The sequence below is a fragment of the Kogia breviceps genome, chromosome 19 (genome assembly GCF_026419965.1).
Source record: "Kogia breviceps isolate mKogBre1 chromosome 19, mKogBre1 haplotype 1, whole genome shotgun sequence".
NCBI lineage: Eukaryota > Metazoa > Chordata > Mammalia > Artiodactyla > Physeteridae > Kogia > Kogia breviceps.
This window is the reverse complement of record NC_081328.1, coordinates 51704803-51722358: the sequence shown is the minus strand read 5'-3', so window position 1 is coordinate 51722358 and position 17556 is coordinate 51704803.

The window sequence follows — 17556 nt, the reverse complement described above, 5'->3', positions numbered from 1 at the left end:
TTAGGGTCCGTCAGCCCTCCAATCCATTCTCACCAGGTTTAGCACTTCTAGCTCCAGGGGGACCTGCGGTGCTCAGGCACGAGTGCGAGTGACCAGACTTTGTTTCCTGTTTGCCGTCTGCACTCTGGGCCCTCTTGGATGCTGCAGGCCCCACTCAAGCAGCAGCCGCATGAATTATTTAGCATGTGCACGAGCCCGGTAATGCTCTGACCTCATCCTCCTAGGGCTCAGGGCGGGGCTCTGACCTCGGTCTCCTTGAGGAAAGGCTGCTGAAGGGCGGAGGCTGGGACGTGGGTCCCTATGGGATGTGGGTGACCTGAGGGGACATCAGTACCCTCAGGGAAGTGGGGGGCCAGAGCCCAACTGCCCTTGCAGCAGGAGGCAACTCTGCAAGAGGAGAGAACGCACCCCAGGAATCAGATGGCCATGGGTTCGGATCCAGGCTCTGGCTTACTAACTACGTGACCCTGGGCAGGCAGCCCTCCTGACTCTCCCTCAGTTTCCTCATCTGTAAAATGGAAGTGCTAACACTCTGAGTTCATATTTAGTGCTGAGCTCCTCGAGGGCACTCCGTGGAAGTCACGGCCAAGGATAAGCATCCAGGAGCTAGCTGCCTCCTGCTTCCTGCCCAGGCAGGCTGCCCTGCAGGCCAGATTTCACCGCCTGCTGCCCTCTGGAGGTGCCACATTTTCCCTTTCCTCTGCTGTCCCTCACGGGTGCCGAATGGGTGGGACAGCAGGTTGCTGGGATTGGAGGGAGACGCCAAGGAGAGGGACAGACCCTTGGCAGAGCCCTAATTGGCAGGGGTCGGCCACCAAGGCGTTAAGAGGGTCACCCGGGCACAAGAAGTCAAGAAGGCAGGTTGAAGAGCTAAGGTTGAAGTGCTTTCAGTCCGTAAGCAAATGCTGATTAAGCCCCTACTCTGGGGACCTAGCAAGAGCTGATCCCTGCCCGCTGGGGGCTCACAGCCTAACTCCTCCTTCACCAGGTCAGACCCAGGGGCTGAAGTGGACGTGGTGATGGTGCGTTCCATCCCGGATCCATGCTGGCATTAAGCAGGCGGATCACACTTCCACCAGGCCCCTCCCGCCCCCGTCCCTCCGAGTGGCACCTCTGCTGTCAACAGGGCTCCTCGGGTGCGACCCGGTTCTTACTAACTCCCGGACTTCGGGCAGCTTCCCTCCCCCTGCCCGGGTTTCCTCATTTGTAAAATAGACCCCAGCCTCCAGCTCTGCCTAAGCCCTGGATCTGGGGCCCCCAGCAGTTGATTGAGAGGGGCCCCGAAACCATAGGGCTGTGCTGAGGGTGACCCCAGGGGCCTCGACTCCGGGTGTGGAGGAGAGCTGGGCGGACGCGGGGCCACCACCCCCTGGCGGTGCCTGGAGCAAAGCCACTGGGGGCGGGGGGCCGAGGGGCGGGGGCGGGGAGTGGCGAATCCCAGCCAGCTCTCTGCTCCGTGCCCCGCCTCTCCGGCACCGCCCTGAGGAGGGGGCGGGGGGAGCGGGCCCCCGAACGCCGCAGACGCCCCACTGCCTCCCACGCACCTGGGGCGCCAGGAGGTGGGGCTGAGGACCGAGCCCCGGGCGCCCGGACGTCACTCTCCAGCGAGGACCCGCCCCCCCAGCCCCGAGCCAACCTGGGTCCGCCTGCGGCTCCCCACCCCCGGCCCCGCCCCCGACGCCCCTGCAACCTGATCCCCGCCGCCGGGGCAGCCGGCCCGGACCGGTTGTCTCCACTTGCGTAGCCGTCTGGGCTGCGGCCTGCCCGGGGCCCCCGAGTCCTGGCCCTTCTCCGCCTTCAGGGCCCGGCCCGGCCAAGACCCGGTCCTTCCACCCAGCTTCCCCTCGGGGGACCTTTTTTCCGCCCCCTCCCAGGCTGCGAGCCCGGAACCCGGGCCGATACCTACAGCGTTCATCCTTGTATCTCTGGGCCCAGCACAAAGCGGGGGCCAGGGAAGCGGGTCCCTGTTCCCTTGAGAAGGAATCCCCTCTGGGAGGCTCGCTGCGCTCAGAAAGCCTGGATGGGTGGGTGTGATGGCGCCCGGGGAGCCCCATTGCCTCCTGCCTGCCTTGCCTCTAGGGCGGGATTTCTCAGACTGGGGCTACTGACGTTGGGACCCAGATCATTCTCCGTGGTGTGGGCCGTCCTATGCAGTGTAGGACACCGAGCGGCGTCTCTGGCCTACACCTTCTAGATGCCAGTAGCACCGCCACCATCCCCCCTCGCTGCGACAACCAAAAACGTCTCCGAACATTGCCCGGCGTCCCCTGGGGGCAAACTCCTGGGTTGAGAACCACTCCTCGGGGGTATTGCAGCGGGCAATACCCAGCCGGGGCACACAGGGCCCTGGGTCTGGAGCTGCAGGCACAGCCTCCGCTCCCCACCTCCCCACTCCGCTCCAAGTCCAGGACTCTGACTCTGATGGGCTTCCCCTCCCTGAGCTGGTTTGCAGGAGCCTCAGGCCAGGCTGGGGACTATGGCCGCCTCAGCCTGCGACCTTCAGGCAGCATGTGGGCAGCCAGCTCCCCTCACTGTGCAAACCCCTTCTCAGCTCCTCCCCCCAGGTGGGTACTGAGCAGGGCCCTGGGGCCGGGGATGCGGGAGACTCCGATGTTTCTCTGTCACTAACAGTTAGTGTAGTCGGGGCACCAGAAGGGCAGCCTCCGGTTCCCAGGGAGGAGCTGGGGGAGGGGCCTTGGTGGGCTGAGGCCACCCACTGAGCCCGGGGGCTGGCGGGATGGAGGATCAAGGGAGCATCCTCGTCCGCGGGGGCTTAGCTGTGGACCCCAATCCTCGGCGCCAACCGGACGTGGCAGGGCTCAGCCTCTGTTCTCTTTCCATAGGGGAAGCAAAAAATAGGGCAGCCTCTTACGCACGAGCGTGCACACACACACGTATGCGTACGCGTCACACATACACACACGTACACACCTGGAGGTAGAGGGTAGGGGAATGGGGTTTTCGGAGCACAAAAAACTATAGGTGCCGGCTGGGGAAGATTCAGTTCGGCCCCTTAACCAGGCCCGCTTGGGGCTGGCCCTCACAGCCAGGTCCGGGGTAGAGAGAGGGGTACCCGACCCCCCCACACCGGATGCAAAGCAGAATTTTCAAAAGGATCCAATCCCAGCCGGAAGTGGGGAGGTTTTACTAGTCCCTTCTTTCCCCATATTCATATTTTCCAGTATCTGCATAAAGAGACAGAAGACATCATGACAGGTTAAAGAGGAGGGGATGGGTCCCCAGGACCAGGCAGATGAGGGGCAAGAAGGTTTTTCACTGTCTCCACCCCCACCTTTCCCTCCTTGCTTCCTTCTTCTCATTTCTTCCTTCTCCAAAAGAACAAATTACATATCTTCGGGACCTCCCTGGCGGTCCAGTGGTTAAGGCTCCACCCTTCCAGTGTAGGGGCCGCGGGTCTGATCCCTGGTCGGGGAATTAAGATCCCACATGCCTCGCAGCTCAGCTTAAAAAATATATATATATTACGTATTTAAAAACAACTGATCTGAAAGAAAGAAAAGGTGTCCCCAAAGGGAACTCACCCTGTAGCAGCCCCCTTCCCATGGGCCTGTGTGGTCACTGCCCTGCCCTTTGCAGAGGCCAGACCCAGCGATCCTGGGCCACACCTCTCACTCCTCATCCCCTGAGAAAGAAAGATAGGCAGCTCTCACTCTGCCTAGTCTGTCCAGTGCCTTCTCCCCTGGGGAGGTTTTTGAGGAGGCTGAGGATAGGGGCCTGGAGAAAGCAGAGTGTGTTCATTGCATGTAGGGGCGTGGGAATGCCACGCCCACCCCACCCCTACCTTGCTAAATAATTGCAATTCTGAGGACTCTGAATGAGATATTCAGGCCGCAGATTGGTGTGCTCCTGCAGTTTTCAGTTTTTCTGCATGTATCTCATCCTTAGAAAACGTGCCGTGGCCCTCAGGGCAGACAGTTCAGACCTGGGAATAACATTTGGCTCCTTCATTTCATTCATTCTTTACTTCTTCGTCAATATTTATTAAAGGCTGTCCCCTGCCATCATGGTCATTGACATCAGTTTCCACGCTGAACTCTGTCGGGCACACAATTTTCCTAACTCCTCAAGTCTGTTCCAGGCTCTCTCCTTGGCAGGCGGATGGCCATCTTCTCCCTGTGTCTCTTCACATCATTTCCTCTGTGCATGTCTATGAGTCCAAATTTCCCCTTTGCATAAGAACTCTTGTCATACTGGATTGGGGATCACACTCATGACCTCATTTTAACTTGATTACTCCTATAAAGACCCTCTCTCCAAATCATTCATTCTGAGGTACTAGGACTTCACCATATGAATCTGGGTAGAGGGAATGAAACTCTCCCATAACCCCTGGGCTAGTCTTGGGCAAGGTTGAGGTGAGTGGGCAGTAGCGGGGGGTGGCTTGAGGAAAGGGACCCCAGGAAAGGACCGCCTTGAGAAGTGCAGTCTTGCAGGCATGGCTGTTCTTATGTTTCAAGCACCCCCGTGCAGACTTCGTTTGACTCTCTCTGGGATGGGATACCCCTGCATGGGGGTTGAGACTCCCTGGCACCACCAGGCTGAGATTTTTTTTTTTTCTCCTCCAGGAAAGCAGGTGGCATTAATAAATAAACGGAGGCAATTATCTCCCTTGTCCATAAGCCAAGAATGTTGAGCTCCTTGTGCCCCTTACCAGATGAGGGCTGCAGATCTGGGTCAAAGGAGGGCTGGCGCTGAGCAGCCCCACATGTAAAGTCCCTCTGTGTAGAAAGCATGCCTCCTCGTCTTTCACGTGTCAATAAAAGAATAGGGAAGGAGCTGCCCGCCCCCCACCCCAGCATCCCAAGTGAGCTGAGAGAGCTGTGATTGGCTATCACAGTGGGCCCACAGTTGCCCCGCAGGAAAGCCATAAAAGCCATGGACATCTCCGCACCTTGGGTGCAGAGCACCACCGTTAGTTGTCGGCCACCCCAGAAGTGAGCGTCGCCCACCAGCTCTGACCCCCAAGGCCACCTGGGCAGGTGGTTAAAGAACCCATCTTCCAAGGAACGGAAGCTGCAGGTAACACCCGAACACAGTATCGTATAACAACTGGAGGGCACAAAGGACCACAGTCCTCTTGGCCAGTTTCGGACTCACTGAGATTATAAAGGAAGTTCAGACTTGCCCGGTAGGAGGGAAAGCCCCTACCCTGGCATTCCCGGGGTGCAAGGCGCTGAGGAGGGGTCTTTTCAGATGGCCATCCTGTCCCTGCTGTCCTAGTGGTGACCAGGGGAAGGTTTTCTGGCCATCCTTGGACGGAGCAGCAGGGAAGGGGCGCTCCAGGGACAGAGCCAGGATCTCCCGGGGGAATCTTGTTTAGTTTGACGCTGCCCTTGGAAGTTCCAGGTTTTATCTTTCTAAGGATCGTTCTTTACAAACTCTTTCCTCTTCCAAGTTTCAAATCCCGAAATCCTTTCCGCTGCCATAACCTCTTTACCCTCCACCTTCCCTCCCACCCTTTCCTTGGAGTTACTTCCCCTCACTGGGGTCTCCCATCTCCCAGACCCCTCCTTCCTCCAAATCCACCAGGACCCAGCCTTCCAAGCGCCCCTTGGCGAGCTCTTCCTGGCAGTACAATCTGTAAATGGGGATGCCGCTGGTCCCAACCTCACCAGTGACCAAAAGGTGGTCCGAGCCACCTTACCCTGCCCCTGCTAGTCTAATCTTAACACAGCTTTGGGAGAATCTGGGTCACCCCAGGCACAGTTATCTTCTGTCGCTTGAACAATGCTTCCACAAGTATTTCTGATGCTCAGGGGTGCAGAGGCATGTGTGTGCGGTGACATTAAACTCTTTACTTGGACCCTAGGGCCCTCCGTCACTCACTCTAATGCCCCAGACCTCTGGGAACCCAGTGGGAATCCTGACACTGTCTGGGGACAGCTGGGGAGCTGCTGATCTCCATTCCCCTGTGCAGGTACCAGAGAGCTCTTTAAGCCACTCCCACTGATTTCATTTCATCCAATAAATATCTATTGAGTTGGCCACCATGTGTAAGGCGCAGTCCTATCCCGTCCTATCCTCTCCGCCACCTCTGAGCACAAGCAGAGTCCCGGGCATCCCACGAATCCTGCACAGTAATTTCCTAAACTTACCTGATTGTAGGCATCTTCTGGGGGGTCTTGTTAAAAATGAAAGATTCGGGAATTGCCTGGCGGTGCAGTGGTTAGGACTTGGCGTTTTTCACTGCCGTGGCCCGGGTTCAATCCCTGGTTGGGGAACTGAGATACCACAAGCCGTGGTGAGGCCAAAAAAACACCCCCAAAACAAAAAAGACAGATTCCCGGTCCCCAGCCCTGGAGAATCCTGATGCGGGAGGGTCTGAGGCGGGCCCGGGATCTCTGTCCACAACCAGCTGGGAACGGGACAAACATCCTTCTGGAATTTTCAAGGGCTCTGTCCCTCCATCTCCCAGAATATCTCCAGGAGGGCAGAGATCAAGTGGGACTGAGAAGGAGGGTGCAGGGCCCTGGGCCGCCTGCCTGTGCTGATCCGCGTCTGATCTTCTGTGGCCCCTCCTCACGCAGGCCACCTGGATTTCTGCCTTGACCTGAGTATCACTTCTACCTTTTAAGGGTGATCTTTTGTTTTCCTGTCTTTGTTTCCGTGTTTCCCCCGGAACCACAAACTCCTGGAAAGGAGAATTGTTGTATTTTTATCTTCATGTTCCCGTCTTTGGGCCCAGTTCTTGGTACAACCCAGATCTCCATTAAGTATCTGTCAAATAAATGAATAAATGGTGCCTGGGCGTAGAGTGCCCCCTGGTGGAGTCAGAGAGCATGGCAGGGTCTTGGATCCCGGCTGAAACAGTCAACCTGGAGGGACATGTCCTGGCCCTGGGGTTCAGGGCAGCCCGTCCAAGTGTGACGTCACGTGGGGCTGGGGTAGGGGTAGGGGTCCATGGACAAAGTCTGAGGGGAAGGGGTGGGCTGGGCCTTTGAAAGATGTGGCTCTCCTAGGACAGGCAGGGCTGGCCAGACAGTGAGACCCAGAGTCTACACTCTTAATCACTCTCAGCATCCATCCATCCATCCATCCACCCATCCATCCATTCATTTTCGGAGCCACCTTTATGGATCTGACCCTGTGGAAGGACTGGGGATAGGACACCAAATCCTCCAGTCACGTCAAGTCCCCCTGTTTGAGCCCTCTCCTTCTTGGGAGAGCTTTGGTGGTCTAGGGGTCAGAGAGTGGCTCCCTGAATTGAGTTCCCCGGCAGACTTCTGTGTTTCCTCCACCTGCTCCTGGATGTGTCCAGGGTCTGTCTGAAACCTCTTTTCTCCCTCTGCAGCAACCTCTCTCCTCCCTCTTCCTCAGAGCATGATGCCATGACAGGGCTCCACCCAGACCAGCTGAGTGTGAATCTGGAGGTGCAGTTGGGTAGGGAAAAGGGGGAGGGAGATGGAGGAAGTGCTTAAGCAAAAGGATGTTTTAAGAAAGCTCCCCAAGGGACCTCCCTGGTGGCGCAGTGGTTAACAAACCTGCCAATGCAGTGGACACGGGTTCGAGCCCTGGTCTGGGAAGATCCCACATGCCACAGAGCGGCTAAGCCCATGCGACACAACTACTGAGCTCTCATGACACAACTACCGAGCCCGTGTTCCGCAACAAGAGAAGCCACCGTGATGAGAAACCCACACACCACACAAAGGGTAGCCCCCGCTCGCCGCAACTAGAGAAAGTCTGTGCCGCGCACAGCAACGAAGACCCAACGCAGCCAAAAAAAATTAAATTGGTTATTTTTTTTTTTTTAAAGCTTGAGGTATAATTGACATAGAACATTATAAAAAATTTTAAAAAAAGCTCCCCGCGAGACTCTTATATGCATCCAGGGTTAAGACCCCTGCCAGCTTCTGTGAAAACAAATGTGGTGAGCAGGATTGGGAAGCCGTACCAGGATTACGCCCCTTTCTGCTTCACCCCACCAGGCCCCCGCAGTGCTGTGCTGTTTCTCCTACCCTCTCTGCCACATCCATGCAAACATGCACCCTGCCCATGACAAGAGGTGAGCCTTCTGTTCTCTAGACCTGGAAACCTCAGCAGCATTTAAGCTTTCATCCTTGGGTCCCTGTGGCCAAAATACATACTCAGAAAGGGCTTCCTGTCAGCAGGGAGCCTTGGGGTGGTGCAGCCTTGAACCCAGATCCTTACAGTGGAGAACATTACCAGCAGGGGAGGGCAGGGGTGTGTGAGACCCACTTCCCTGTCTCTGCTTCCCAACCGGAGGTGAGGCTGCTCCTCCCCCACACCTGCAGCCTCAGCCCCACCCCTCTTCTAGAACAGACCAAAGGAGGCAGGAATTGGAGCTACAACGTGCCCACATTAATGGGGCAGCTGGACCGTCCCAGGCTGGCCTAAGAGCTGGTGATCTAGTTGGGCATCTGAGCCCCTCCAGGGCTCACTGGCTGCGAACCAGGAGCCCGAGAGACCCCGGAGCCTGAGCTCTGGCATCCACCACCCCTCCTGGTCTGCGAGCTGGGCACCGCCCCGTTTTCTTCTCGATCCCTTCCACCCCTTCTGCTTTCATCCCCTCCTTCTCCACCGCGGAGGGTCAGCCTGCCTCTCTGAAGCCCCTACATCTTCTTTCTAAGGGACTGGAGCCTTCCTCTTGGTCCTGGTCTGCTGGCTGGGGGATCTGGAAGGATCATTGCCACACATCTGGATACCCGGACAGAGGAGCCTCTCTACTTCCTGACTTGCAGCGACGGGAACAAAGTTACCTGCCCCAGAAAGCCGGCAGTTCTGGAAATCACCGACAGATGGCGACAGCGGCCGCCCATGGCTGGCCAGCTGCGCCTTCGCCGAGGCTCTAAAGAAAGCAACTTCTCTAGTTCCACGGCCCAGCTCACTCCCCTCCCCGTCACCCTGAGCCTCCGGGGGCCCTCGTGCGTCCCCTTGGGGCCAACGAGACATGGGACAGACAAGCAGAGATGGAGCCAGGTGGGCAGACAGGAGTTGAAGTACAGAAGGCACTGGAATCTAGAGTGTGATGGAGCGGATCGCACGGTTTGGGCGCCCGGAGGGTCGAGGCCAGGCCGAGGCAGTAAGTAGATCTTGCCTGCAGCTCTACTGGCAAACAGCAGCCACACCCCCGCACTTAATTCCTTGCTCCCCAGAGAGAGCGAGGCACAGACCCCCATCCCCTCTGTTGAAAGTTTTTTGATGACTTTATCTCTGGCACGTTGACAGCCTCTCCTGTTTCCTTTCAGTTTTGCAGGAAGGAGGCGATCAGCTCTTTGATGTAGAAGCATTTGATCAGGAAGTGGGGGAGGGGCAGATGAGGGGGGAAAAACCCAGGGAGAAAGGCAGGCCAGGGTCAAGAGGATGGATGGGCTCGGGGTGGGGGGAGGGAGAGAGTCTTCTGGTTCATCTTCACAACGGGCTTCAACTTTGCTTTTTTAAAATTTAGGTATAACATTCCTTGCATAAAGTTTACTCCTTTTATAAATGTATAATTCAATAATTTCTAGTCCATTTACAGAGTTATACAACCATTACCAGAACCCAATTTCAGAACATTTCCTCAAACTTAATATTGACATTATTTTCAGTGAATTTCTCCTTAAAGGCCCAGAATTTATGGGACTTCCCCTTCTGGGAAGGAGAGAAGGTACCTTTCCCATAACTTGACACTGGGGTCCCGTGTTACCAGCCCACACCATGAATTAATATTTTTATAAATCTTGCAGCTGTCTAAAGAATAGTCCAATTTCTTGCCGTGTGTGTGTGTGTGTGTGTGTGTGTGTGTGTGTGTGTGTGTGTGTGTGTGTTGCATATCAAAAGCCTTGATTTGTTAAATGCTGTAATTTTCATTAATCCTTTTTTGGAATCTCTTCTTTGTGTAAAGTACTTAGAGGCTCAGAAAACAGAAGTGGGCTAGACCTCTCGGGTCTCAGGGCAGCACAGGAAAACAGAAAGATGAAGGAAACACACAGGACTCAGGGCGAGGTCAATCAGCACTTCCGGCTCCTCTTCCCCAACAGGCAGCACGTATGATACTCAACCTGCTGCCTTGGAACACGAATGGAGACACAGGCTTTTCTATAGTTAGTGCTACCTTATAATGAAGTGCTGTTAACGCCTGGCTTGTCTGCAGTGGTCCTTTGAAACCCACACATTCTACCAGCTTCTGGAAATGTCTGTGAAAGGTTGCTGCGGTGTGAGACAGATGAGCGGTGGTGACCTTCTGACCTTCCTGAGGCCTCGGGAGCTGGGGTGTCTTCAGCTGTGTGTGTCATCACACATTCAAGCTGAAGGCCACGTGTGCCCCTCAAAGTCAAATATTAGAAGTTGGCAGGCGTATTCCTCCTCCTTCTCAGCCCGGGGTCAAGGGCTGCCAGGGACAGTTTTGTCCTTGCCTGGGGCGGCCCTTGGGAAGGAGGGGGAAGCAGAAGGTAGTGGTGGTGATGGGAAGTCCGGAGGGGGATGGGTACCCCCCCCCGCCCCCGGCAAGCGCATCAGTTTGGCTCCCGTGACCTCATCATCCTGTTCCCCATCGTGCTCCTGGGTCAGCAGTTTCGGCAGCTTCCACTGCCTTCTCGAGGCCATTCTTGCCCTGCCCTGCCCTGTGCTGTCAGCAACCCCCGAGTCATGGGTCATGGTCTGGTGGACAGAAGTTTGGGGATTCCTACGGACAGACGTGGGTTCTTACAAGTAAGTTACCTCATCTTTCTGGGTTGTGAGGAGTGGAAGTGAACACATGCGCATGACGTGTGTTGAGGAAACAGGAGAGTGTGATGGACCAGCCCATTCACGTCTCTGATCTCATTTTAAGCCTTAGGCACCACGACCTTTATTTTAATAGTTATAAGAGGGAGCGTAGCTAGATGCCCTCTACAAGTAAAACTCAACAGCACGTGTTGGTGGATTTCAGCGATGAAATGACCCTGTCGACCTCAGCTGCCTAATGCAAGCCGTAAGAAAGTGTATTTCATAGTCACATAATGGAAACAAACTGTAAGGATGGTGGCTGTACCAGCCAGACATGTAACAGTTCAGTAAGTAAAGCACCATGCTGGCATCGATGAGTTAGTGTGCACAGGTGGATGAATCTGGAAGGCAAGTGAAGAGGAGGGTTGACAGGTTATAAAGAAGGAGCAGGGAGCTTGGATTGACGAGGGTCTCTGATCACCTAACACTCAATGCACTGAATTCAAGGTGAAAGTCACCAGCGAGACTCACAGATACAGAGAACAAAGTAGCGGTTACCAGTGGGGAATGGGGAAGGGGGGAGGGGCAAGAAAGGGGCAGGGGATTAAGAGGTCCAAACTACTACGTGTAAAATAAATAAGCTACAAGGATATATACTACAGCGCAGGGAATATAGCCACTATTTTATAATAACTGTAAATGGAGTATATAACCTTTAAAACTGGTGAATCACTATATTGTACACTTGTAACTCATATAATATTGTACATCAACTATACTTCAATAAAAAACTCACCTGCAGAATATCTATTGGCTAAGCTGCTCTTCACTTCCGTAGAGGCAGAGCTGTCCTCACAGTGCGGGATCGGTCAGTGAGAGGGTCAGACGTGTCCTAAACTTGTCAGATTATCAAACTCCTGGGCTGTCTGCTGATCAAAAGGATATGGGGTCAGGAGAAGGGTCTGCATAAAATTCTCTACAAATGTCAGAGGAAGAGCTCTGGGGCTTTGGGGGCTCTTTCCATTCATGTCACAAATGAAGCTGACACAGCATCACCTTCACTAAGACCAGGGCCGGCCACTCAGCATCTTAGGGGCACCTTGGAAGATGTGTGTGTGTGTGTGTGTGTGTGTGTGTGTGTGTGAGTGAGAGAGAGAGAGAGAGAGAGAGGATCAAAAATCCATACATCCATCCTTGGCCATCACGAACCACGTTTCTGTACATGTGTCAGGGTGTATATCTGTGACTGTAGCTGTCAGAAGAAGTCCCCTCGGTGGAAGGGATTCATAGATATTGACAAGTTTCCCTTCAAAAAGGTCTTGCTCTTACTTTCTTGTCAAGAATACCCGAGAGCCCATTTCCCTCCACTCTTGCCAATCTTGGATATTTTCAGACCTCTATTTTATTTTCAATGTGATTGGAGAAAATAGTACCAGTCTGCATCCCCTAGTGAGTGAGGTTGAACCCATTTTCACGTTTATTTACCGTTTTAAGTCCTTTTCCTGTGGACTACCCATTTGACCACTTGGCCATTGAGTCATGCACCACTTTCTGATTGAGTTCCTACATGAGTGCTTTGTAAATGAAGGCTCCTTGTCAAATGCCTGCAACTTTTCCTCCCCAGTTTACCATTTCATTCTGAATTTCTCTGGGGTATTTTCACCCAGTGCGGCTTTAAGTTTTTATGAGGTCAGGTTCCTCTATCTTTTGTTTTATGGCTCACGGGGTCCAGGTCCTTAGACCTTTCCCATTTCAAGATTCTAATAGATTCATTCATTATTCTAAAATGTTTAGTTTCATTTTATTTTATTGTTTTGGCCACACCTCGTGGCTTGTGGGATCTTAGTTCCCCAACCAGGGATTGAACCCAGGCCCTTGGCAGTGAGAGCGCGGAGTCTTAGCCACTGGACCTCCAGGGAATTCACTAGTTTCATTTTATATTTAAATCTTTCATCCATCTGTAAACTATTTTGGCTTAGAGAGTGACATATGGATAGAACTTTGTTTTTTCTAAGATTCAGCCAGTTATGTCAATGCCATTTATTGAAAAATCCTTCCTTTCCCACGCGTTGTACAAGGCTCTGCTGTGCTCTGTAAACCTCTTCTGGGGCTTCCCTGGTGGCGCAGTGGTTGAGAGTCCGCCTGCCGATGCAGGGGACGCGGGTTCGTGCCCCGGTCCGGGAGGATCCCACGTGCCGCGGAGCGGCTGGGCCCGTGAGCCATGGCCGCTGCGCCTGCGCGTCCGGAGCTTGTGCTCCGCAACGGGAGAGGCCACAACAGTGAGAGGCCCGCGTACTGCAAAAAAAAAAAAAGAAAAGAAAAAAAAAGAAATCCTGGGAAGAACGGAGATTGGCCTGGCTTTCATCGGGTGCATATCCTGGACTGTTCCACTGCGGCCAGGTGGGCAGGGCCCTTTAAAAGTGATGACACACAATAAATAAATAAATAAATAAGTGATGCCATGCTTCCCCCATTATAGCCATGGGGGATATCTGGGGCCAAGAGCATTGGGACTTGAGTCACGACAGTGGCTGAGATCACCCAGTGAGTGTACAGAAAGAAAAGAAGAAAGGGAGGCCAGAACCCAGCAGGAAAATGAAATGTAAAGAGGGGAAAGAAGGAAGGGAAAGAGGGAATGAGTGACGAAAGGAAGGGAAGGAAGTGCGTGACAGAGCAGGTAGGTGGGGACCGGGACAGCCCAGGGTCACAGGAGCCACGCAGACTAGGATTTGAAGGAGGACAGAGAAACCAACAGCGTGGAGTCCAATAAAATATGCGAAGAATGGCCTTGCGATCTCGCAGCATAAGGGCCATTGGTGATTTATCCAAACGCCACTGAGTGGAGGTGTAGGAGTGGAAGCCAGATGTCCATGAGGCAATGCAGACCATGAGTGTAGTGTTTGAGGAACTTAGAAAGGAAGGGTGGAAAAGCAGTGGAAGATGAAATGGCGGAGTTGAGGGGACAGTCCTCTCCCCGTGAACCACGTGGGCTTATGGAATCGATACCCCTTGACACTAAACCCTCTGTGGGCAACTTCCCATTATGAAATCAGCCACCACATTAAATGCTTATGCTGTGCGATATAATAAACTATTTCTAATAATAATAGCTAGTATTTATTATCATAAATTGCACAGATGTGACCCCAAACTCATATTCTCACCCATTCTTTCTACTACCTCCCCACTGGTGGATGCAATATACCAAGACTCTCTCCCAGCTCACCGAAGGAAACAAAGCTCTATGGGAATTGTTTTTAGGCACAATCATTGCTTGGATCAAGCAGCAATTCCAGACAACTGCAACATCCAGCTGGCTGCCCCTTGTCCCCATGACCCGTCCCTGGAGGCTGGATCTCCCCTTTTCCATGCCTGTGCTGTGGGAAAGCTGCAGGGCTGCCAATGAGGTCATGTAATGACTTGATATATGACAGACACAGACAGTACCAGACTCTGGGAGATTTTTCCAGGCTGACTTTATTTAGTGTATCTCACAGCCAATGATCGATCACCTGGCAGACTATGATGCCGTAGCTGATAGGACAAGACGAAATAGCCCTGACACCTGCATTGGCCTCCTGGAGGTGGGAAGAACACGAGGCCAAAGTCCCGTCCTCAGAGCTCGTCTTGGAAATAGGTTCCCCCTCGAGTTCAGCCACAGCCATTGCCTGGTGACCTCACTTCAAACATGGCTGGGAGGTGCCAGGTTGCTGATACTCACCTGACTGTCACAAGTCCCTGTCCTTTGTCACAAGCTCCCTGTTGAGTGCAGTATTTTTGTCCCCGTCTATGCCTGCTTTTTAGAGCAGGTAGATGAAATAAGACCTCCTGTCTGTTCCCACTTCTAAAATATCAGGTGTAAAGTAATATTCTCTCTGAATCAAAAATATTCCACATTGACACATTAACTTGAAGGTTACCCCTGACTCTCCTTTTCCCTTTCCTCTCTTCCTTTCTTCTCCTTTAACTCCTCTCCACCCAACCCCATCCAGTAGTTCCTAAACTTGTTTCCACATTAGAATCGTCATAGAACTTTATAACAATGCAAATTCCCAAGCCTTACCCCCCAGGAGATGCTGACTCAGTCTGGGGAAATCTGTATTTTTGATAAGGGCATCCAACCGTCCCCCCAGTTCCAAGGGAACTCATCTGAAGTCTGTACTGAGAACTATTAGTAGACTCCCTCCCTCCAAATCCAGGATCTGAATCTCCTCTGCAGAGTCCCCGCCCAGTGGACACTCGGTGGATGTAAGGAGCTCACACTACACCCCAGGTTAATAGCAGCACCTACTGTGAGCCAGGCACCAGCACAGGGATTTATGGATTATCTCATTTAATCACACAAAAGCCTCAGAGCTCAGGATAATTCCTAACCCCCACAGGGAAGCAGAGACTCCAAAAGCAAAGTAAGGCTCCTGAGGTCGTAAGCAGGTAAGCGGAGTGGGTCAGCGCAGCGTGAGCTCTGACGTGTTACCTCAAGGGGCCGTACTTACTCTCAGGCAGCTCTGCATCTCCAGCTATGCTTTGATGTCTCACTGTTTCTTGCATGTTATTTTTAATCCTCAGATATATCATAAATTCCTCTAACTTGAGAATTGCATGTTTTATTTCTCTTATTCTGATACTAGGTATAACAACATAGTATTATAGTAGATGTACAGCATATATGATATTGTATAGGAATATTGATAGCACCTGGGGGTTGATAGAAATGAAGAATGAAAGAATTAGCATATAGAGAGTACCTACTATGTGCTAGGCGGCGCTCATCCCATTTATTCCTCTGTGAGGCAATATTATTGCTCCTCATTTTATTTTATTTTTTATTTTTATTTTTTTTTTGCGGTATGCGGGCCTCTCACTGTTGTGGCCTCTCCTGTTGCGGAGCACAGGCTCCGGACGCGCAGGCGCAGCGGCCATGGCTCACGGGCCCAGCTGCTCCGCGGTATGTGGGATCCTCCCGGACCGGGGCACGAACCCGTGTCCCCTGCATCGGCAGGCGGATTCTCAAACACTGCGCCACCAGGGAAGCCCTATTGCTCCTCATTTTAAAAACGGGAACACTGAAATCCAGAGAGGTCAAGAAATGCTCCGTGTCACATACCTAGTAAGTGACCCAGGTGGACCCTGGATCAAGTCTGTCTGAACCAAAGTCCCAGGTCTGTCTCAATATGTCACAGCCCTTTCCAGCAGAGCACCCTGCAGCTCCATCCCCCCGACAAGGTTTGATGTGAGCAATGCCACACTCTCCACGATGACCAGGGCAGTACATGCGGTGGGTTTGAATAAATACTTCTCAGATGGAGAAATAAAGAGAAACGCTTGCACGTGTACAACAAGAGACATTTATGAGATAGTTTACAGCAGCATTGCACACAACAGATAAAAACCAGGAACAGCCCAAGTGTCCCTCAGTAGGAGAACAGATTTTTTTTAAATGTGGTCTATTCATTCAACCAAACATTCACAGCAGACAAAACAACGAATGACAGCGAAAAGCAAAAATATAGAAGAATCTTGGCAATATAATCTTAAGTCAAAAAAAACTAAAATAAAAAATGTATTTTGAGAAATGCATATAGATGCAACCAAACTATCTTTAAAAAGGAAAGAAGGAAGTGGTGGACACAGAAATCAGGATGATCATAACCTCAGATGCAGGAGACAAAAGCATGGGTGGAATGGGTCAAGGGAATGTGATTAAATATAGGTCATTGTCAAGGTCCTAGCTTTTGGTTTGGGTTTACAGGTTCTTATTACATTATAATGAAGGAAGGAAGGAAGAGAGGGAGGGAGGGACGGAGGGAATCATTCATGGATGAATGATGAATGTGCTAGAATTCAATTATTTTGATTATCCCAATTCTGTGCACCCTGAAGTTCAATTGAAAAAAAAATAGGTTAATAGATGAATAAATAGCTTGGGATCCTTGCATTATCAGCTCTTGGAAGGAGGGATTGAATTCTCCTCTTCCCAGTTTTGACGTTCAGTTGTGTGCCTTGAGGAGAAAATCACAAAGAGGAAGGAGCACGTGGGAGCCCAGAGTACCTTCTGCCTCTTCTGAAAAAATACCTGAAACTGAATCTGCTGATCCCTGCAAGCAGGTGGCAAGCTGCATAAGAGGGCCTGCTGGCATAGGATCATGGCCAGGTGGTGTGTGATTTCAGCAAAGAAAGACCCTCAAAAAAATATGATGCCTCCTACACAGAGATGTACAACACACACCTGCTGCTAACTGTGGATAAAATCTTTTGTTAATTCTCACAGCCAAGGCTGAAGCCTAAAGAACAAATCCCTTCCCAAAAGGTGCTATGTGCACTGAAAAGCATATTAAGATGTAAATGACAGGTACCTTCACTTCCTAAAAGTATATTTCTTATGTGCAAAGGGGCCTAAGTTACACAAGCCGGAAGAGATGGAGTAGAAAGGGTAGCCGAGTGAAGTGCGGGTAAACTTCGCCCACTTCATCGTCTTGTCTGGGCTTGCCTGACTATTGGGCAAACACAGCCCATCTCCCCCGATCTCCCCCGGGGCTTCTGACCTTACAGTCCTCCAACAGCACAGCTGCCAGCTTCTGTGAGCCCGCTGGGGACAAATGTCCACAAGGAGGAGACAGTGAGTTACAAAGGACTTTGAGCTCAGTAGGGAGCCTGCCTGGATGCTCCGTGGGTCCGGTGGTCCGTGCAGCTGGCCAGGGCACGAGACAGGACAGCACCCCAGTACTGATGATGGCCAGTAGACTGGCCACCGGCTTGTGGGTCCCAGCCCATGGGGGTTATCACACTTGCCCAGATTCCGGGTAAGAAGGCACTGGAACACTGCTCAGAACTTTGTGGCAATCCCCTGTATGTGCCAGGAATGGGGGTACCGGAGCAGATGCAGCA